At 42.5% G+C, this 22,246-nt stretch overlaps 1 protein-coding gene and 1 pseudogene across 4 annotated transcripts in view; one reads left to right on the top strand and one right to left on the bottom strand.

The window, feature by feature from the left end:
* PRKN (parkin RBR E3 ubiquitin protein ligase) overlaps positions 1–22,246 on the bottom strand; it is a 919,793-nt gene that overhangs the window by 260,830 nt on the left and 636,717 nt on the right. The window lies entirely within an intron of this gene.
* Positions 3,738–4,689, top strand: LOC112623532 (annotated as a pseudogene). Its single transcript, XR_003119158.1, has one exon. The product of XR_003119158.1 is annotated as a 60S ribosomal protein L6 pseudogene (transcript).

The raw sequence follows: 22,246 nt of genomic DNA, 5'->3' as shown, positions 1-22,246 counted from the left end.
TCCTTGAGGCAGGAAGCTGATGAGAGTGTACCATGCATGCAGATAACCAGAATGCTGGGCAGGCAATGAAGAGAACCATTCTCAAGACATACAGCTTTAACTGAGTAATTTATAGTTACGGGAAATCTTCAATAAGTGATATCCTGTAAGCTGGAGCTGACATTATGGGCAGGCAAAAGAGTGCAGAAGGCAGACACAGAGCTGGAACACACTGGGCACTGAGGACAACCAGCGCCGAGGAATGGCGTCTTCGCGGGGCATGGACTGGATAGAGGGATGATGGAAGAGGTGGGGAAGGTAGGCTCGGGATGCTCATGGCATCTGGGCTTTGTTCAGGAAGCAGGACAGACTCTTCGAAGGTGTTTGCTCAAAGATGAGACCTGATCAGACTGGTGTTTCAGAAAAATGACTCCGATAGACGTGAACAGGGTGATGTGGATCCAGGAGTTTAGGGCAACGATCTCAGCCGGCAGAGTCTAACTGAGAAGCAAGGGAGGAGGTACTGACAGCAGTTAGGGGCAGTCAGGAGCGATTTCAGAAGCTGCACTGCAGGCCTCTCCCCTGCACCCCGACAGCTGCTGCCCCAATCACCCCTCCCTCTCATCTAGCCTCTCCCAACCCAGGCTCCACATTCCATCAGTCACCGTTTAACACGCATCCACATTCAGCCCTTCTGCTTAAAACCTCCACTACTTGACCCGTGAAGTCAGATTATCCAGTGGTCACAAAAGGCACCCTATACATGACTCTGCCAACCTCCCACCTCCCGTCTGGCCCCTCCCAGGCTGGCCCTGAACCACGGACGCTTTGTTAATGTTTTCCATCCTGGTGTTCTCACCCAACCATCCTCCGCACTCTCGCTCTGCCTGCCTCCTTCCCCATCCACCTAGCAAATGCCAATTTGATCTTCAGGAAGATGCTGCACATAAACTCGTGCTGAAGAATCCAGTTAATGTGAGTGGAGCAGACCTAAAATCTTGGGGCGACAGTGGTTACCTAGTGACCCACATCTCTGTGATTTGCTAATGCTGATAAAAGCTTTGTTGACAACCCCTTTCAAAGGCACTCTGCTTCCACTCTGTGACAATAGCGCCAGGTCCGAGTCTCCAGCTTAAGGGTTTGTGAAATGCTTTCAGGTTTTTCACTGAAGGAGTTCACAAGCTTTGGTGCACCCTGAGAGGAGCTGTGTCAATGAGCTCACATAGCGTTCATTGTGCTTAGTCACCCGTGGTATCATAATAACAGAAGCCTTTTCAATTTTCAATTTGATTGAATTTCACCCTGAAAAGGCATATATTTTTACTGCGTACTAGAGTAAGTTCCACTCTTCCTTGGGAAACTTGTAATGTAATATGAAAGCAGAGCCTTTAGGGTCTGAAAAATTGAGATCTGAAGGTCTGACAACACCTACCATCTACCCAAGGCACTGCTGGACACCCACCAATAACTCCCTTGTTTGAAAACACGGCCAATCAGTGCACTTCTCTGAGGCTCAGCTTCCTTGTAGAGCCGTAGATGAGATGTTTTTAAGTAACTGGCACTTGGGTCGCACACATGGTATGTCCCCAGTAAAGGGAAGTTACCATTGACATAGTTTATACTATCATCATAAAAAAGTTTCAGAACTGAAATTAATTAAATAAATCAAATTTATTTAATGAGTTTCCAAAAGCAGAGAGTATCTTAAATCTTCCTGTACATCCAAGAATTACATTGTTTTACAATGTCTTTTAAAGCCGTTTCAGAAGTACCAGTGTGTTGCCATTTACTAGAGTCAAATTCACACTTTCACAAATTCATCATCTTTAAGTTATGGTGCTCACTGATGACTCTCTCAGCAGGCACCCATGGTTCTCTCTTGTTATCATCATCATCATCATCATCATCATCAGTGAAGATGTTTGCTCCCTACCATATCAAGGGGCCTAGACTAGGCATTCGGAGAGAGAAGCAGTGATGAATCAAAAACAACATGTGGCTCTGTGCCAGCAAAGGGCTTGTAAAACACCACACAGCGACAGTCAACCACTTGGAAGAGAACCACTTGGAGAGACACAGCAAGTTCGAGTGTCTAAACACAAAGATTGTTTTCTTCCAAAATGTTAGTCACAGATAAAATAGGATACAGACAAAAACAATCCTTTAAGGACTGTTTGCATACCCCAGAAGGCTGGGGCCACGCTTTCTAGGCAGGCTGCTCTTGTTACCCTCTTGGAACTTTGTGCTCCCAGCCACAGACATGGAAGAGGAAGAGAGGGTGGGAGCCAAGCGATGGTTCAGTGGGGGCGAGAACATCAGAATGACTCTGCCGTAGCAGACAGGAGAGCCCACCATGTGCCACGCATGAGCTAGTGCTTATTGAAAGCCTTCAACATTGTGGGATTCCACAGGTAGAATTTTTTTCTGAGAAATAGTTTCCTGGTGGTTGGAAAGGAAACAAATTCTTTATCAAGCATTTAACGTCTGCAAAGCACTAGAGTACCAGTAAGTTCTACAAGACCCGCAATACACTAGAGTACCAGTAAATCATACAAGACTCACAAGTAGCTCAGTCAGACAGGTAAGAGACAAGACAGGAGAAGAGTAGCCTTGCCACGTGTTTTAGGCAAAGTGCCAAGTGACAGGTGCAACAAATCCATGGCACAAATATCACAGGCCCTCAAAAGCAATGAGTGCAAATAGAAAATAAAATAATCTGGAAAAATAATTTCCTATGGCATGAAGGCATCTTATTTATTTAAAAATGTATCCATTATAATATGAGGATGACTTCAGGCTATGAGGAATTTATTGGACAGTTTTCATTCAATGGGGAGATAAAAATGCTTTTTGAAATGTCTTGCTATCTGTAGTTAGAGGAATATCCTCCTCTTCTTGCCTTTCTATTTCATTTTCTATATGCAGTTGCTAGGGGTGCACACACACCCAGACAGACAAACACACACACACACACACAGAGTAATTCCTCAGGGGCTTTTTATCCATTGGGAATTTGCAATAGTTAAACACAGCCACTGAAATAAAAACATATCCTGACATGCATTCTTACCCAATTTATCCCATTTAGGACTGTAGAAAGTATCCGGGAAGAAAAACTAATAAAAAAAGTGTAAGTCGTTAACTATTTCTTGTTGAGTTCTTTTCCCCCCAGCTGTACATTAAAATGGTCTGTGCAAATTGATAGCTTCAGCATTCAAAGTGCATTAATATAAACCAAACCAAGACTGTACACCAATGTCAGAGAGTAGCTCCTGTTTCCAATTAAAAGAGACTTTCCAGTGGAACTGATGACTCATAGCTCAACATGGCAGAGAGGTCTTATTTATTTTTTTCAAATTTTCTTTTTAGCTTTAATGATAGTCATAGCGTCACATATTTTTGTTCATTAGCATAGATGGGGCCTAAGGTTACAAAAGCTGTGGTAAGAATCGTCCTTAATTGCATGGGTTCTTCTAGGATTTACTTGAGAAAAAAACCCATAAATGGCAACCCAGGCAGACACAGGCATCTGTGAGCATCTTGTAAAATACCTGTAACTATAGTGTAAATGCCAAAACATTATCTAGTCTTTTACTTAATATGACATTTGGGTGAAATTGCATCTTGATTCATTGGATCTTACCGTTTTACTTTAATGTGAAATTAGAAAAAAAAAATAGATTCCCTTTAGTTTTTAGTGACATTTTGAAATAATAGAAGTCAAAATAAATCCAGTTGTCTGAAAAATGTGGACCTTAGTTCTCTTTCCCATCTTGCAAGATGGCTGGTGAAAAAGTTGAGAAGCCAGATACTAAAGAGAAGAAACCCGAAGCCAAGAAGGCTGATGCTGGTGGCAAGGTGGAAAAGGGTAACCTCAAGGCTAAGAAGCCCAAGAAGGGGAAGCCCCATTGCAGCCTCAACCCTGTCCTTGTCAGAGGAATTGGCAGGTATTCCCGATCTGCCATGTATTCCAGAAAGGCCATGTACAAGAGGAAGTACTCAGCCGCTAAATCCAAGGTTGAAAAGAAAAAGAAGGAGAAGGTTCTTGCAACTCTTACAAAACCAGTTGGTGGTGACAAGCACGGCGGTACCCGGGTGGTTAAACTTCGCAAAATGCCTAGATATTAGCCTACTGAAGATGTGCCTCGAAAGCTGTTGAGCCACGGCAACAAACCCTTCAGTCAGCACGTGAGAAAACTGCGAGCCAGCATTACCCCTGGGACCATTCTGATCATCCTCACTGGACGCCACAGGGGCAAGAGGGTGGTTTTCCTGAAGCAGCTGGCTAGTGGCTTGTTACTTGTGACTGGACCTCTGGTCCTCAATCGAGTTCCTCTACGAAGAACACACCAGAAATTTGTCATTGCCACCTCAACCAAAATCGGTATCAGCAATGTCAAAATCCCAAAACATCTTAATGATGCTTACTTCAAGAAACAGCAGCTGCGGAAGCCCAGACACCAGGAAGGTGAGATCTTCAACACAGAAAAAGAGAAATACGAGATTACAGAGCAGCGCAAGATTGATCAGAAAGCTGTGGACTCACAAATTCTACCAAAAATCAAAGCTGTTCCTCAGCCCCAGGGCTACCTGCGATCTGTGTTTGCCCTGACGAATGGAATTTATCCTCACAAATTGGTGTTCTAAATGTCTTAAGAACCTCATTAAATAGCTAAGTATAAAAAAAAAGAAAAGAAAAAAAAAGAAAAATGTATCTGTTTCTAAATATTCTATAAACCACTGGAAACTGTATTAGTCCATTATCACGCTGCTAATAAAGACATGCCCAAGACTGGATAATTTATAAAGGAAAGAGATTCAATTGATTCAAGGCTCCACAGCACTGGGGAGGCCCCAGGAAACTTGCAATCATGGCAGAAGGGGAAGCAAACATGTCCTTCTTCACATGGAGGCAGCAAGGAGAAGTACAGAGCAAAAGAGGGATACCTCTTATAAAACTAAATCTCGTGAGGACTCACTCACTATCATGAGAATAGCATGGAGGTAAACACTCCCATGATTCAGTTACCTCCCATGACACATGGGGATAATGGGAACCACAATTCAAGATGAGATTTGGGTGGGGACACAGTCAAACCATATCAGAAGCTTTTCAGACCATTGTCTCTCTCTGTAAGACCTATGGTTATTTAATTAAGTTTCTATTCCAGGCTTTGCTGTACAAACAATACTGTATTCATTTGGTGCAATAAAAATTAAAACAGAAATACTTGTCCTGGAAAACATAAAGGTATGAAATATACTTCAGAAAAAAATGCATGCGTACTTGTGTGTATGTGTGACTGCACACACACACATACACTCCCAAACGTGATAATTTAGTTGGTTTTCTTTGTTTTCTGATTGCCAAATAAATTTCTCTACTAAATACATTGCAAGTCTGCAATCATGGCTCCAGTTTATCATACTGTGTTTTTACATTCCTTCCAATTGAGGATGTCATGCCTAAAAATACAATGTTCCAAAGAGTGTACTTCAATTCATACTATATTCCCCTTAGCAACACTGAATCCTTAAGACATCTGTTAAAAGTCAGGTGCATTCAGTTAACAGCTTAATAGGGTTGGGATCTGTAGAAATTTATCAAACAAGTTAACATTATTGACTTTTAAACAGACACTGTAGACAGTTGCAAAAAATATCATGAGGATTTTGTAAAAGCCATATCATACTGTGGATATTAAATATTCCTGGTGGAATAAGATAGCATGGCACAGTTAAAAGAATCTGAGATACTGCAAGGCCAGGAGCACTGCTCTCCTCTGCTGCCCATGAATCTTCTAAAGAAAGAAAAGTGCTTTCTTGCCACTTCAGAGTTGTTTTTGGTTTCCTGAAACTGCCATAATTTAATTAAAGTGCTCAGTGTCCTGCCTGTGTGACCCCATCCAGTTGACAGAATCATTCCACTCGATTTTTCTAACAGGGGACTAAGATGCAGGTGCCAGGCAGCTGTTCATACAGCATGAGAATGGGAGGGGCCTCTGTCCAAAATGTCTTCTGTCAAATGAATTAAAATGATTATGGGCTAACGCTGGGTGCTAAAAATGTGTCTATGTGTGTACGTCGCATGAGGAGGGGGCTTACACCAAATGGAAAACTTAAACACACACACACACACACACACACACACACACACACAGATCCCCCACCCCCTAAAACCCCAGGAATTTTTGGGACTCCTAAGACTGTGAGTCATCGTTACTGATGGGAATGGGTTCTGTCCTGTAGGTGAGTCAGATTGGAGAAACGGATGCCTGTGGCAAGGCAGTGTTGTCAGAGACAGAAAGCACATCCCCTCATCGGCCTACAACCACAAGATCTGGGTGAGCTGAATAAAAAGAACAGCAGACACTCCTGGTGAGCTTCCCCGCAGATGGGCTCAGTCCCCGTGAAGGCCTGCAGCAGGGCAGTGGGAAGACCTTCTCAGGCTGAGTGGGACCTTTCCATAGGCAGACAGTGCTCTGAGCTTCCTGTATACAGTGGAATGGGTTCAGCACTGACCTGCAGCAACTCATTTAATCCCAAGTATCCCCATCTTACAGACAAGTGCGTTCTTAGAAAAGTTAAGCAACTTGCCACAGGTCACACAGCTAGTAAGCACTAGGGTATTTCCAAAGCCTAACTGGTCAATAGCACTCTTAATTTCTACTCAACTCACCCCAAGAACAGGCACGAGGACTCAGGGAGAGCTGGGGATCATCTGGACAGAAGGATGGAAGAAGCTGAGGCAGGCTCGCCATCCTTTGGGGCTGGTCTTCCCAGGAGAGAAGAGCCGTGGAATTTACCTGGCGATGCTCTGTCTTGGGCCTCATCAATTTTGAATTTGTTCATCATAGGCTGCCCTCCTTATTAGTATGCTTCAAGCAGGTCATAAGAACTCAAAAAAGTCAAACCAATCAACAAATGTGAGTACTTTCCCTTTTAAAATATTGTTTCACAATTGAGAGAAAGGAAGAGAAGAGTTAAGGATCTGCTGAGTGGCTGGCGTTATCCTCGGAACTTCTCTATGTCTTCTCCCTAGAGCAAGCTGTGGGCTGTGCATAGCATCCCTGTTCTTGCCCCGAAGAACCTGAGGCCAGGAGAGTGATGCTGAGGTGGGCAGATGGTGAGGCTGATGCTCCTTCCTCACGGCCGTAATTAAAACGGGGGACTTAGGAGCTGGCAGATTCCTTGGGAATCATTTTGTCTGACCTCCTTACTGGAGACACCATGGCCAGTGATAGTTGATAATTTACCAAACCCAAAATTCCTTAGTGGTGAAGTAGAAAAAAGAGAGTAGATTTCTGGTTTCTAATCCAGATCTCTTTTTCTCTGTATGCTGTAAATAAGGTGCAAACAAACAAAAAACATCAACCAGAAAAATTTAAAAGCCAAAGAGAAATCATTTTGGAATATAGTAGAATCGCTTCTCTCCATAACTGACTATAATCAAAGAACAGGTAGATTTCTGTTCAAATGAATACTGTTAGAACATCTGGTCTTATAAAATAAGCCTATTTACATGTGCTGACAGATGGCCTACAGTGAAAATGCTTTGTTAGTCTGATTACAACAAATCCTAATAAACCCGAATCCTCTCTCAGGTGCCTTCCTCAGCCCCCATTCATGCGAGAGGCAATCTCTATTACAAGGACATTGGTGTGTAGGCATTTGTCAATAATTTGCCGTACAACTCTATTTGAGCATCATCAAATGTACTGCATTGAAAGAATCCCAGGTTTTATGCAAAGCTATCTTCATTTGGTTTTATTTTCCTGCTTTTTTTCCTGGAGGAGGGGCCCACTGGAAGGAGGCTGACAGCTGCAGAGGCAGAGGCTCGGTGAAAAGTGGAGAGCTCCAAAGTCCCAGGTAGGTGAAGAGCTTGGGGGCTGTTGAATTGGTGGGGGATTAATGATCAAGGAAATCTCAAAACTTTAAGTAACGAACGCACTTTCCTGGACAATCCTGAAAGAGCTCTAATTAAAAATAAAGTAAATATGTCCATGCCTTTTGGATATTTCATCAAATTTTTGCAGGAGGGGAAGTGCTTGCAAGAGCCCACCAAGGGCTGAATGTGAAGACAGGTGCCCCTTCATCCACACACGCCCCAGGGCTGTGTCCTCAGCCCTGGCACCCTGCAGCCTCCTTTAGTCGTCTCCATCCTGGTGTCCCTGAAACATGAGTCTCCCATCTTGAGCGCTCCTAGGCACTATGGGCAGGCCATTGTGCTGACGGCTGCAGAGCTAGAGACAAGGCCACCCTGAGGAGGCGCTGTGCTGGGCATGCGATGTGCTGGGCACATGACAGCACTCACTATGTTAGCACAGGACAGCCTGGGGCAGCCGCATGTCCACTGTCCCTGCTCTATTCGCAGCTCTGTGCAGGATGTGCACCTTTGTCGCCCAGCCCTGATTTGTGGGCAGGAGGCTGCGAGAAGGGGCTGGCAGGGGTCAGTGGGCAGGAGGAGCGGGCAAGGCTCTCCCTGTCACCTCTCACAAGGGGGCTGTCCATTCTGAAGACACTGGGCCGGACCTCTGTGGATGGAATCCCCTGTCCTTCGGGCTGCTGCTGCAGCTGCTGGTGAACAGTCATGGCATGGGGGCTGCTGTGAGTGAAAGCAGGGAGCGCGGTCCTCAGTGCACACGTGGGAGTGCCCCTTTGATACAGAGTTCCCCCGACTTAAATATCTGCAATGAAAGAGCCACTTGCCCCTGCTTTGGAGTGCCCACGGGAAGGATGGAAATGCCAAAGAGCAAACACACAAAGCCACGGTGGGAGGCTGAGGCAGGACGATCGCTTGAGGCAGGAGTTCAAAACCAGCCAGGGAAACAGAGCCAGACCCTGTCTCTATGTACATACAAAAAAAAAAAAAATACAAAGTCGAGATTAAACAGGAGGCCCAACAGAAACACAGGCATAAAAGCCTGCGGTCCACACGGGATGTTTACAGGCTGTTTCAGAGCTTCAATCCGACACACAGAAAGGCAGGAGGAGGGATGACGGGCCGTACGTCAACAGCCGTAAGCACACTGGAGAACTGTCTGAGCACTCATGTCCGTTCATGTTCATTTTAGATGAAGTTTTGCAGAAAAAGAACTCCTGTTACCAAAAGTGTCATGCCATCACATAAAATGCCTCATCAGAATTTATCAGCCACTGCAGCGCTGAGAGGCTGATGGAGCATGACCTATAAAAGGCTTGAAATGAAGCTTAAAGTAAACCTCTGTTGGTGGAAAAGGTAAGATGCTTTTATAAACTGCTAAATCATGCTGAAATTGGAAGTGTGTCTACTGAGGATCTGTGGTTTTTCTAAGGTATTCATGCATGTAGCAAATGTTTCTGAGGGTCCCTTCACCTTGGTGACACCATGCTTCTGCACTGCCACTTAAATGTACTAGGTGTGACTTGGGAGCCCATTAACGCCTGGCAGGCAAGGAGGTTACATCATGGGAATCCATTTCATTACCATAAATAAATGTCACATGGCTGCCATACATTTTCTCTGATTAAACTGTCAAGAACAAAATCGTGTAAGAAGAAAAACTTTTTATTCCTGTGGCAGGAAAAAAAAAAAAAAAAAGGAGGGAAAGAAAAAGTAATGAAAATATCTACACAATTTAATGTCTCTGGGCCTCTAACTTCTTACCTAGAATAAAAGAACAAAGCCCAGCTTACTGCCCCCTTGGAGACTGCAGCATGACCTGTCTTTCGTGTTTCTACAGAACAAGGTAGCCTTTTCTCCTCTGCATTCCCAGGCCTGTTGTCAATTCTAAAGAACTGCTTAAAAGCGCCTCTTTAGGTAGTAGAGCTTATCTTGGGATGAAACTGAAAAATGGACTCATTTGCCTTTTGTCCTTAAAAAAAAAAAAAATTACAGATTTGTAAAAAGTTAAGTTCTTTGTATTGGCCCCAGTTCTGTTTAGGACACAGTTTTTCTACTTCCCTTATTTGAGAGCAAATAGCTGTTGACCTAGAGGCAAAATCTGGGTGTGGTCCCAGAGGGGAGGTGGCCCAATTCAAGGTGACTGATCCCAAATGTGACTAGGGCAAAGGACTTGATCCCAGGTTTCCTGTCAAAATAGCTAGAGGTAGTTTTGTGCTTGCTTTTTTCTATCCCCTTATTGGGCCAAGGTATTTTCTTTCAGTCCAAGGGCAAACAATGCCTACCACATCACAGATAATAACCACAAAACCTTATCTTTGTACAGAGTCTTGCAGTCTGCACTAATATTCACCCCGATATACATATCATTATATATATATATACTTTTTTTGGAGACTGAGTCTTGCTCTGTCGCCCAGGCTGGAGTGCAGTGGCACGATCTCAGCTCACTGCAACCTCCACCTACAGGGTTCAAGCCATTCATGCCTCGGCCTCCTGAGTAGCTGGGACTACAGGCACATGCCACCATGCCCGGCTACATTTTTTTGTGTTTCAGTAGAGATGGGGTTTCATCATGTTGCCCAGGGTGGTCTTGAACTCCTCACCTTGGGCAATCTTCCTGCATCGGCCTCCCAAAGTGCTAGCATTACAGATGTGAGCCACTGTGCCGGGCCACACTGCTGATTTTCTTAAACAATCTTATCCATCTAGGAAGGCATTATTTATCCCTGATTTACAAATGAGACAAAGGCTCAGAGAATGACTTGGCAGAGGCCACATGCCAGGAAGTCCTATAGCTGGGACTAGAAATCCCTAGTAAGATGGTTTCGCTGTGTCCCCACTCAAATCTCATCTTGAATTATAGTTCCCACAATCCCCATGTGTTGTGGGAAGAACCCGGTGGGAGGTAATTTAACCACGGAGGCAGTTACCCTCATGCTATTTTTGTAATAGTGAGTGAGTTCTCACGAGATCTGATTTTTTTTTTTTTTTTTTTTTTTTTTTTTTAGATAGAGTCTTGCTCTTTTGGCCAGGCTGGAGTACAGTGGCATGATCTCAGCTCACTGCAACCTCTGCCTCCCAGGCTCAAGCAATTCTCCTGCCTCAGCCTCCTGAGTAGCTGGGATTACAGGCATGTGCCACCATGCCCAGCTAATTTTTGTATTTTTAGTAGAGACGGGATTTCACCATGTTGGCCAGGCTGGTCTCAAACTCCTGACCTCAGGTAATCTGTCTGCCCCAGCCTCCCAAAGTTCTGGGATTACAGGCGTGAACCACCATGCCCAGCCGATCTGATGGTTTTATAAGGGGCTCTTCCCCCTTTTGCTCGGCACTTCTCCTTGCGGCCACCATGTGAAGAAGGATGTGTTTGCTTTCCCTTCCGCCATGAGTGTAAGTTTCCTGCGGCCTCCCCAGCCCTGCGGAACTTTGAGTCAATTAAAACTCTTTCCTTTTTAAATTAGCCAGTCTCAGGTACGACTTTATTAGCAGTGTGAGAACAGACTAATACACCTAGTCTCCAAGTACAGAACTTCTTGTAGACTATGCTGCAGTCAAATGACCATTGGGGATCAAGTCAAATGACCATACAGGATCGAGTACATTCACATCTTGAAAAGCAAGTCTTAGTGCAACGTGAGCACGCTCTGTTTTCTGGCTTCACCTTTCCCCATGGAGGGTCACTCGGTAGCAGAACCACTCCTTGCCTCGCCTGTACTCCTCACTCCCTCTTCCCCAGGAAAGGAAAAAGGAGTGTTTGAAATTTGGGAGCTGAGCCTGGCTATAATGCTCAGCCCTGGCCTTCCCGCCTCCTCAGCCCTGTTTGCCTGCACTGTACGCTGCCTGGACTGCACCTCCAGGAAATATGTTTGCTAGAGACAGAGTCAGCCCCCACCCAGCCCCATGGAGAGGGAGGCCTCAGGTGTCTGCCCTGCACAGGATTAGAGTGAGATTCAGCCTCGGCCAATCCTTCGTGTATCTTTGCCACATTCTCCATTATTAGTCTTTTTAGTCACAATCAACTCTGTCTCAGTTGGTTCAGAACTCAGGCGAGCAGGAGGGGCTATTTATTGGATTCCCTCATCCTGTAACACAAAGCAGTTGATATTTTTGCACAAGGTGCAATGCCTACCACCCCATCAAATTCTGCTCTGCGGGGGACTGCTGACTGTGCTACTCAGAAAACCATGAGGCTGCTTCTAGTAAAATTCTTTCCCAGATGACTAGGGGCTCCAGAGAGATTTCATTCAAAACTGTTGGCAAGTCCCCAGGGGACCTGAGTCCTTAGAGAACCAGAGCTCTTTTAATGTCTCCTGGGGACTGCAGTGGTCTTGTGCTTAGGCTAACCAGCGCTGTATGTATTTTATTCTTCTTTTGTACTTTTTGTTTATTTCCAACCACTTAATCCTTTTTCCATTAAAATTATGCAAAAGCCTCACTTTCCTCATTCATATGAAAATACTTTTTGTTATCTTCTACCCTCATTTTTCTGGTTGTAGTAGTTTTACTCCTAAAATCAGCGAGACTTATTTCACATAATGAAAGAAGCCATTCTACATCTTAAAAACTTGCTTTCCATTAGCTTCTAAAACATACATGGATAAAGCGAAAATTCCAGAACTTTATGAAGCATTTTAGTTTTATGTGCTCTGGAAAGGCACTCACTGGGGTAGTCTTGGGGCACATACGGGCATCTGAGCAGCTACTTATGCTTAGCTATGTCACACAGACAGATGTGATAATTAGTGCCAATCAGTCTCAACTGGTACGAAACAAGAGACGAGATATGGGATACAAAATGTTGGCCCACATAATAGGTTACCTTTTCAGTTTGAGAATAAAGAGGGAGTATAGCCCACTGGGACTCTGGCAGCAATGGTCGACTTCATATTTTTTGACCAGGCTTGAGTTGACAAACTCAGCCATGGCCTTTACCACTGAGGTTTCTTTCAGGAAAGGAAAGACACCAAGGGAAGGGAAACTATTCAGGCTGGTGGAACCAACAGCAACAGCCACATCCTCCCCAGAACTAACACAGAGTTGCTGTATGTTACACAGTTTTCTCAGGTTAGCGTGATCAACTGGAGAAAAAAAGCTAACAATTATATTTCTGAGGGATGGAAATAAAGTTTAAAGGGTGCTATGCTGAATAAATTAACTTTATAGGAAGGGTATGTCCAGTGATTTTTCGAAGCCCTGTGCTCAGCGAGAAGGCTGAAAAGCCGGCTCCCTGCAGGATTAAAGCCACCTTTGCGAAAGTATAACTGAGAAAATTATCATAGTGAAAGAGATCTGACCAAACCAACTCCATCTTCCTTCTCATCTGCAAGCTGTCCTTGTTCATTCCTGGTCATAGGACAAACTGACTTTGGGAGAAACTTAGTTGATAATATAAATTTGAAACAAAGACAGTAACAGTCCTTTTCCAAAACAAACCCTGTTTCCTGCCTAGGGACTAGACTGCTTTTGCAGGACTAATAAATTAGCTACAAGATTAGAAATGATGGTTTAGGAGTCATGCAGCTGGAGGCTGCAAAATTCTCAACCTTCTGAAATTGCTCCTGGGTATAACATCACTATTGTAAAACCTAAAATCAGTGCTTGAGAGAGTTTGCTGACCCTGCGTTCATTGGATCAGTAGGGACCACCCAGATGGATAAACTGGCTCATCTGGTCAGAAACTGACTCAACACAAGAGGGCAGCTTTGATTTCATTTCTGCCTATGATTTCGTTTCTAATCTAACCAATCAGCACTCCCCACTTTCCAACTCCTTACCCACCAAATTATCCTTAAAAGTCCCATCCCCGAGTTTTCTGGGAGACTGATAGAGTAATAATAAAACTCCAGTCTCCTGTACAGCCAGCTCCGTGTGAATTAAACACTTTCTCTATTGTGATTCCCCAGTCTTGATAAATCGGCTCCGTCTAGGCAATGGGCAAGGAGAACCCATTGGGCAGTATAGGATGAGGACCCTTTTAAGCAGCCACTCAACCTCTTCATCTGATATTTTGCAACATATTCAGAATACTTTCACAGCCCCAGGCAGAAAGGAGTATAACAAAGGCAAAGTGCCCTGTGGCGCTTAAAGTTCCTGTGCCATATGCCATCTTGATGGGCTGGGTAGTACCATTCCTGCAAATTCCCTTGCAGACAATATTACAAGGCAGGTGTCTGCACCTACTAATGAACCAAGCTCATTACCAGACATTTCCCAACAATGCTGAAGTTTCTGTTGGTGTAAAGAGTTTACATACTTCTTTTCCCCTCCAGTGTGGGGAAGCAATTCTCTAAGAAAGAAGTTTAATTTATGAATGTCTGGCTGCCACAAAATAATAAGAATTTTCCCCCCACTACTGTAGATTAAATTATCTCATGAAATGGATTAGAAAGAAAAGGGTTTGTCTTATTTAAAATAATAAAGAAAAAAATCTTTCCAAGCTGATTTGAAAGCCTACCTGGAAGTCATTTAACTGTCTGTTCCTTTTGGTTTAGTATTTCCATCTATCAGGGAATTAGTTTTGTCCATAAATGTAATCAATATGGAATATAAAGTCATCAAATTAAAAAACAGACTTAGAGTTTTCATGATAAAGTATACCTTTAACTTGAGTTAATACAAATGTAAATTAGATACAGATATTTGATGCCTTGCTTATTGCATTTCTTTGGTATGTGACAGAAAAATGATCGCAGTGTTTGTTTATTTTAATAAAAAATTTGTATCTTTCTAGAATCATTGTGATGTTTATGGAATGTAATAGAGAATTTCTGATGTGTACAAGAACACAATATCCTCTTTCATTCTGGAAATCAAAAGGAAGATCTAAGGAGTCTCAGCTGAGTTACTAGTCACTCACTTTTTAAAAAAAAGACAAAAAATAAGGTGTCAGGTGTAAAAAGGAGAGGTCTGAGAAGTCAGTGGAGGTATACATGTACTACGTACCCATAAAAATTTTAAAAACAACAACAACAACAACAACAACAACAAAAAGTCAGTGGAGAAATTGGGGGAAATTGGAAAAAAAAAAAGCCAAAATAAGAATTTCAGGTGAGAAGAGAGGCAGAGTTAAGGATAGAAGGAACTCCCTACTATGATGTAAATGTGGTAGGTTAATCAGAAAATTGGTGCATGTTTCATTATTTTTAACAACATTTAAATATACACTTATACAGCAATATTTTAACGGAAGATCAAAACCTGTTTTATTTTTTAAAGCATAGATCCACTTCTTGGGGTGTCCAGTCATCATTCTTTTTAATCAGCTTTTCTAGTTTCTGGTTTCAATTTCTTTAAAATAAAACTAGAACATAAGGACAGGAATAATGCAATCTGAAGTCAGAATTGGTTTTGAGTTTTAGATTCTTTCCTTTCATTTTTGTAGTAATTCTGCATGCAAATAGCTCAACAATAGTTTTCTAATAAACCTGCTTTATTAAATCTTTGCAAATCCCTCAACTTAGGTTTTTGTAGAAACACTTCTTTTTTCATTGATGGTTCCCTGGCTTACTTGATTTAATTAAATTAAGAAATTCCATATTAAGCACAACTAGCAAAAACAGGTCTGCAAAGGAACACAACTGACTTGTTAAAACACACAATTAAACCGGAGGGAGCAGAAACACTGAAGACCTCTAGTCTCAAATATTTACATGCCATGGACATCAGTAGGGACATATTTCAGAGGAATGGAAGGATGTTGGTTAACTTGTGAGCCTCTTCTGTATACATTGCTAGGAGAACATTTTTTATGCTATTAAATTTAGATAACTCAAATTCAATAGTGTTTACTCTTGGAAAAATAATATATTCTAAATAGACATCTTTAACCAAACAGTTAAATTCATTTAAACATAGGCCAGTGAACAGATATTAAAAAGTGCATATTGCAATCTACTTTATTTAGGTATTCCAAAGATGTCATACAATTATCTCTTAATTTAAGAGATAATTAAGAACTGATTCAGTTCTTAAATTTGGCAAGTGCATTACATAGAGAGGGACATCAGTGTCATCTCGAAAATTATGTGAATCTTGAGTTTTATACCATCCATTCTCATTAGAGTAATCTCTCTCCTGACCCGCTTTTTACTATTAAAACTAGTAAAAAAATTTACCAAAAAAACTTTCATATTAGGAATAATAATAACAACAATGACATCTACAAAATTACTTCCATGGCATAAAGTACTTTCTCCAGTATTATTTTTTTTAATTAGCATTGATTGAATGTCTGTTATATGCCAGTTTGATATGTGAATTTTTCTTAGCCTGTCTTAAGATATCCTGGCGGGGGGGGGGGGGGGGGGCGGGGCACAGTTCATCCATACCAGAGGAGAAGGTGCAAAACTATTAACTTCAGTAGCTGCTTCTTGTGACAACCGGTAGGGTCCTGCAGGAAGGAGAATCTTTCCTCCAAGGTGGCTCACCTCCAATCTTAAGAGGGAAAAAGCATAGCCTTTTTGAGAGGGGTTCTAACTCTTGGCTGTGAGCAATGAGGGATGCTTGGAGTCAGGTAATTAGGAGGCTTAAAATTTGTAAAACCCAAATTCCCTGACCCCAACTAACCGGATTGTTGTGTGCAAAGTCAGGGCTTCACTCAGGTTAGGGCATTTATCTACAGATTGATAATCCATAAAAATGGTATCTGGATCACGCTACGAAATGCATGTCTGTTTTGAAAGATACTACTCATCTTGCTGTTATTGCATGTGAGACAGTTGCATATTAGTTAAGGGTAGTCTTTGAAGGTTTATAAATGGAAATAAGGTGCATTTGGATTCTGTCTGTCCTCCCTGAAGAGGTGGTAGATGCACGGATTTCACCTGCATGGCATGTCTTCGGCAGTGACATCTTTCCCTGCCCTTAGTTCATTTGATTCAAGTGGGCTTGCCTCATCTCCCAGGTCCACCCTTGCCTCCATCTCCTGGGTGCCTGACCTAGGCGCTGCCATTCTGATCTCTCATGTCTTCATGGCGTCTGTTGGCTTGGACATATGGTTTTGGCTAAGCCGGGAGAATATAGATGGGGAACTACCTGTGCTCATCTCCGCTACCACCTGGGGAGAGAGTCTATTTGAGAGCAGTAAACATGGCATGAGAGCCGAGTAAGGGAAGACAGACAGCTTCAGGACGTCATTTGAGGACATAGACCCAGGCAGGCCAACAGCCGGGGCTGCCCAAAATGACTCAGGTGCACAAATAATTCTGTTTTTGTTAAAGCTAACTTTAGTTGGATTCTATTACAATGGATATCATCCTGACTAATAAAACCAGACGGGAAGCAGAAGTAGGGGTAAGACCTAGAATCTGTCCTTGCCAACCTGCATCTCATTTATCCTTATAGCCAACCCATGAGTGAGTAGAATTGGTTAGATTTTGTTTCTGTGACATTATATCGATAAGGAAAAAAAATTCAAGGTGGGAAGCAAATGGTCCAATAATAGATGGTTAATATTTGGCAGAACAGTGACTAAAACCCAGGTATTCTGACTTTACTTTCTACTATAAATGTGCAAACTATATAATTGATGATGCTTTAAAATCTTACGGAATAATCTCAGCACAAATTTCCTCAATAAATAGCAAAAAAAAAAAAAAAAAAAAAAAAAAAAGGTAATGAATTACTGAAACATACTAACTGATATTTGGGGATGTAGATGCTTAAGTTAAACCACAGATACCATTCAACTTGTCAACCATGATCTGAAACGCACTTGACAAAGGTATGTTCAGGCAAACTCATGGAATTCAGTTCGAATTACTGGTCTCATTTAATCATTGGGATAAATGACAACATTACTGCATTTCCAAATTCCTGAAAATCACTGTAGTCATTATAGCAATCATTTCAAAACATTCAACTTAAAATTTTATAAAATGAAACTTCTTATTAAAAATTTTTATAGAGCATAATCCTATAAAGCAGTTTGACTGATTTGGTTTTATTCCCATTCAACTATTTTGTAGTTTCATTCAATTTATATTACGTTAGACGGATGTTAATGTCCTATTTATATGTGCATTTGGCAATGTTGCCTAATTAAAACTTCCCTTAATTCATCAATGAAATCACAGTAAAGTGTCCATCACTTTGTATTGCATGGACATGGGGTTTGAGGGCAGACGAATGGCACTGTGCCCTCTTCAAAGTCATTATACAGATGAAATCATGCCAATATGTCCAGTAGGAACAGTCTTGAAAAGGGAAATAAGTTAGAAAAGGGCGCTGTCTCAGCCATGCCGGTGCAGGTGGTGGAGGAGGTGGAGTATCAGTGACAGGGGTTGCCGCGTGTGCATGGGTGGCAGAGGAGGTGGAGTATCAGTGACAGTGGTCGCTGTGTGTGCATGGGTGGTGGGGGAGGTGGAGTATCAGTGACAGTGGTCGCTGTGTGTGCATGGGTGGTGGGGGAGGTGGAGTATCAGTGACAGTGGTCGCCGCGTGTGCATGGGTGGTGGGGGAGGTGGAGTATCAGTGACAGGGGTCGCCGTAAGTGCATGGGTGGCAGAGGAGGTGAAGTATCAGTGACAGGGGTTGCCGTGTGTGCATGGGTGGTGGAGGACGTGGAGTATCAGTGACAGTGGTCGCCGTGTGTGCATGGGTGGCAGAGGAGGTGAAGTATCAGTAACAGGGGTCACCGCGTGTGCATGGGTGGCGGAGGAGGTGGAGTATCAGTGACAGGGGTCGCCGCGTGTGCATGGATGGCGGAGGAGGTGGAGTATCAGTGACAGGGGTCGCCGTAAGTGCATGGATGGCGGAGGAGGTGGAGTATCAGTGACAGGGGTCGCTGCGTGTGCATGGGTGGCGGAGGAGGTGGAGTATCAGTGACAGTGGTCGCCGCGTGTGCATGGGTGGCGGAGGAGGTGGAGTATCAGTGACAGGGGTTGCCGTGTGTACATGGGTGGCGGAGGAGGTGGAGTATCAGTGACAGGGGTTGCGTTGTGTGCATGGGTGGCGGAGGAGGTGGAGTATCAGTGACAGGGGTCGCCTCGTGTGCATGGCTGGTGGAGGAGGTGGAGTATCAGTGACAGTGGTTGCCCTGTGTGCATGGGTGGTGGGGGAGGTGAAGTATCAGTGACAGTGGTCGCTGTGTGTGCATGAGTGGCAGAGGAGGTGAAGCGTCACTGACAGGGCTCATTGTATGGATGGGTGGTGTTTTATGCAGCCTCCTAAGCCACAGATGCGTTTACAAATAGCCCCTATTGGTTAAGCACAGTTGGACCCTGGGAGTTGAATGCAACAACGTCAAACAGGATTAGGATCTTGAGTTTAGAATCTTCAGACTCTTTTAGTTCTGGTCCCCTACAATTTATACTGATGGTTCCATTGCTGTTCTAGAATCCTGGTCACTTTTATAAAATAAAATTCATACTAAATTTGTTTGGCCCCTGTAGGAAAGAAAGTACATTTATCTGTTTCAAATTTATTTTTGATAAAATACATAATTTCCTATTGGCTGTGAACTACAATAAGATCAGTGGCAATCAAGTAGAAATATGAGACATTGAACGTTGATATTTTTCTTTCTGAAGGAAATTGTGCTCATAATGTAATATGGTGCAGGGGAAATTGTATTAATAGTAACAGTCCGGTTGTGGAAGCTGTCCTAGACCTATCCCCAACCAGCTGTGTAACCCAGAGTGATTCACCTAACCCCCCCATGAGACGTACATCCTTACCTATAAGGATTTCCATTCAGAGCCTTTTAAAATATTTTTTCCAACTGTTATCTTCTAAACAGTATGCAGAACATACAAAATAAGAGAGGGTCTGATAGGGCATGACCACAAGGGCAGAGTAAAAACTGGTTAATAGCATCTCATTGACAGGCGTGGGTCTCTGCCCCTGCTCATCCTGCAGTGGCTTCTTCAGTCAAGGCTGAGGTCTCTGATCAGCCATTGTGCAGAGTGTGTGAAGTCAATGAATACTTAAAAACAGAGCATAGTGAGCAGAGATGACAAGTGGAGCCAACACCACGACTCAGTCAATTAAATCCTGCTGCCAGCACAAACTGCCTGTGTTTAAAAGTACAACTGGGTATGAGCCCACACTTAGAGAGTATATTCCTTGTCAACATTTTTTTTTTTCAATAGAAATAGGAAGAGTTTTCAGATTTGGGCTGTGCTGATATAAGCATGCTCAAAATCCCATTGAGAAAAACATATTAGCCATCTAAATGAAGAAGTTTGCTAATGTTCTAAATCTTTCTACCCTGGGATATAATTTTGTTTTATTGAGTTTCTTCAGTGTTAAACATATTGTGTCACAGAAAGGCTTTTAGCATTAGGAAAAGAATCATGTTTTAATTTTAATCCTTTCAGATAATTTATTAAAACAAAATAAGAGCATGCAAACAGCCTAGTTAAATCGAGCAATAAAGGCCTAGATATTTTCATGCTTCTAAGAAATTTAGTATGGTATGAGATTTGCTGGAATAAAATCAATAGAATTGGCTTTATTGCTATAGCATTGCTATTTCATCTCTTTGTTTACTTGGGCTTTTATTACCGGTGTATGATGCACAGAATGGGTAGAAATGCTGAAATCTGGTCTTTTGGCTCTCTTCCAGCTGGGGATTATTCAGATGAAGACAAAACAAGCTTGCTTCTCCAGTAAAAGATCTGATAGCCTTGAGATGCCCAAGGACAGTGGCCAAAAGTAATTGTAGTTTAGCCTTATTATTTTTTTAAACTCACACAGACGTGGATTGTACAGAAATGCATTTTCATATTCTGAAAGTGTAATAAAAGCCTCAAAGTCAACAGCTCAGTAGTATGTAGACAAAGCTTTGATCCACAAGGGAGGTCTTACTGAGTGTATATCCCTTCTGCCCATTATCCCAGTATATACGCCATCAATAGTTCTGGGGCAAGGATGCGTGTCCATCAGAGTTTAATGAAACTCTAAGAAAGAGAACAAACACCTAAGCTCATCTTTACAGGGGCCAGGGATAGTCTGTGGACTTTCCTGCAACTGTTCTTGGAGCCAGCCCTATGGTTCTTAATTGCCAATGTGGATTATCATGAAATTAAACAGTGTTATTCTGCCTTCACTATTAAGAGTAGCCATAGTAAATCACCTCCTCCCCAGTTTTCTGTTTTAAGTGTGAGGTGTAGTTCATTCTCTGGATAGGGATGGCTTCTGTTTGCCTTTGTAATTCATTGCAGAAAACCTATTGTTTGCATTTCAAGCTTAGGTCCAGGTGTCTGCGGTAGATCAAAAGCATAATTCTTTGTACTAAACTTAAGCATTCAAGCTCAGTCTAGAACACATTTCACAGAATGTCACAATGTCCTAGAGCCAAAAACACAGCCATAGAGCCAACCATGAACTTGGAAAATCCTCCAGAGTACACAAAGTTATCAAGGGCAATGTCTCCTAGGAATAAAGCAATTAATTCAGAAATTAAATGTTCTACTTTACTCTTTCTGCAAGACCTTAGTCACATATACGACCTTCTTCAGGGATCCTTAAAACTATATTAGCCATATGTGAATTGGCAAGTAGCTAAATACACCACCTATAATTATTAGTTTAATTATAACATAGTATCCTCACAAAGCATTGCTACCTTTGTCAAATGGGCTGAAATCAGTTCTAATCAGAGAAGGTATTGAAAAGACACTGAGACAACCCTTCTCAAAATCGGAGGAACATAAAAGAGGTCCGGCTGACTCACATCAGTACATATGCATGACTGAACCCCTCTCTTATATGGTCTCCTTATAGTGAGTGCCATTCACAATGCACACTCCTGGCCTCTTGCTTACCTTAGGGGCTGAGTGCACCTGTGCTGAGAACCAGGGCCATTCAACTCATTATTGTCATGATGCAGCAGTGAAGCAGTACTTGAAAAAGTAAGTGTGCATCTCTGGGTTAAAGAAAATGATGAGTGATTTATGGTGTTGATTGCTTCTCTGTTTGCAACATGACTGTATATAAAATAAAGGAAGTATGTGTTTGACTTTACCCAATGGCCAACAAGCATTTGGGACATACTTCTTAAGCTGCATATATAAACCAGGTTCAGAATGGTTTACAGACACATTTCATGGACTTATTTCCTACAAAAAGGACATCAGAGACTTTTGTGCTTTTATTTCTCACCTTCTGAAGTAATATATTTTAAGACTTGTAATCAGAAGGAATGAATTAAATGACTAAAATGCTAGACCCAAAATATGGCCAACTGTATCTTGCAAAGATGGCTGCCACATATTTATCATTCAAATGTTCTTCTCACAATGTCAGGTTGATACTCCGCCACCGAGTGGTAAGGACAATGTTGTCTTTCCCCAAGCTCAGGCAGAACACTGTGAGTGTTTCAACCAACAGGGTACAGTGACACTATGTGGCTTTTAAGGCTAAGGTCATAAACATGTCATA

Source organism: Theropithecus gelada, chromosome 4, assembly GCF_003255815.1.
Source record: "Theropithecus gelada isolate Dixy chromosome 4, Tgel_1.0, whole genome shotgun sequence".
NCBI classification, from domain to species: Eukaryota; Metazoa; Chordata; class Mammalia; order Primates; family Cercopithecidae; genus Theropithecus; species Theropithecus gelada.
Note: the sequence above shows the minus strand (reverse complement) of the source record. Positions and strands in the feature narration are given on the sequence as shown.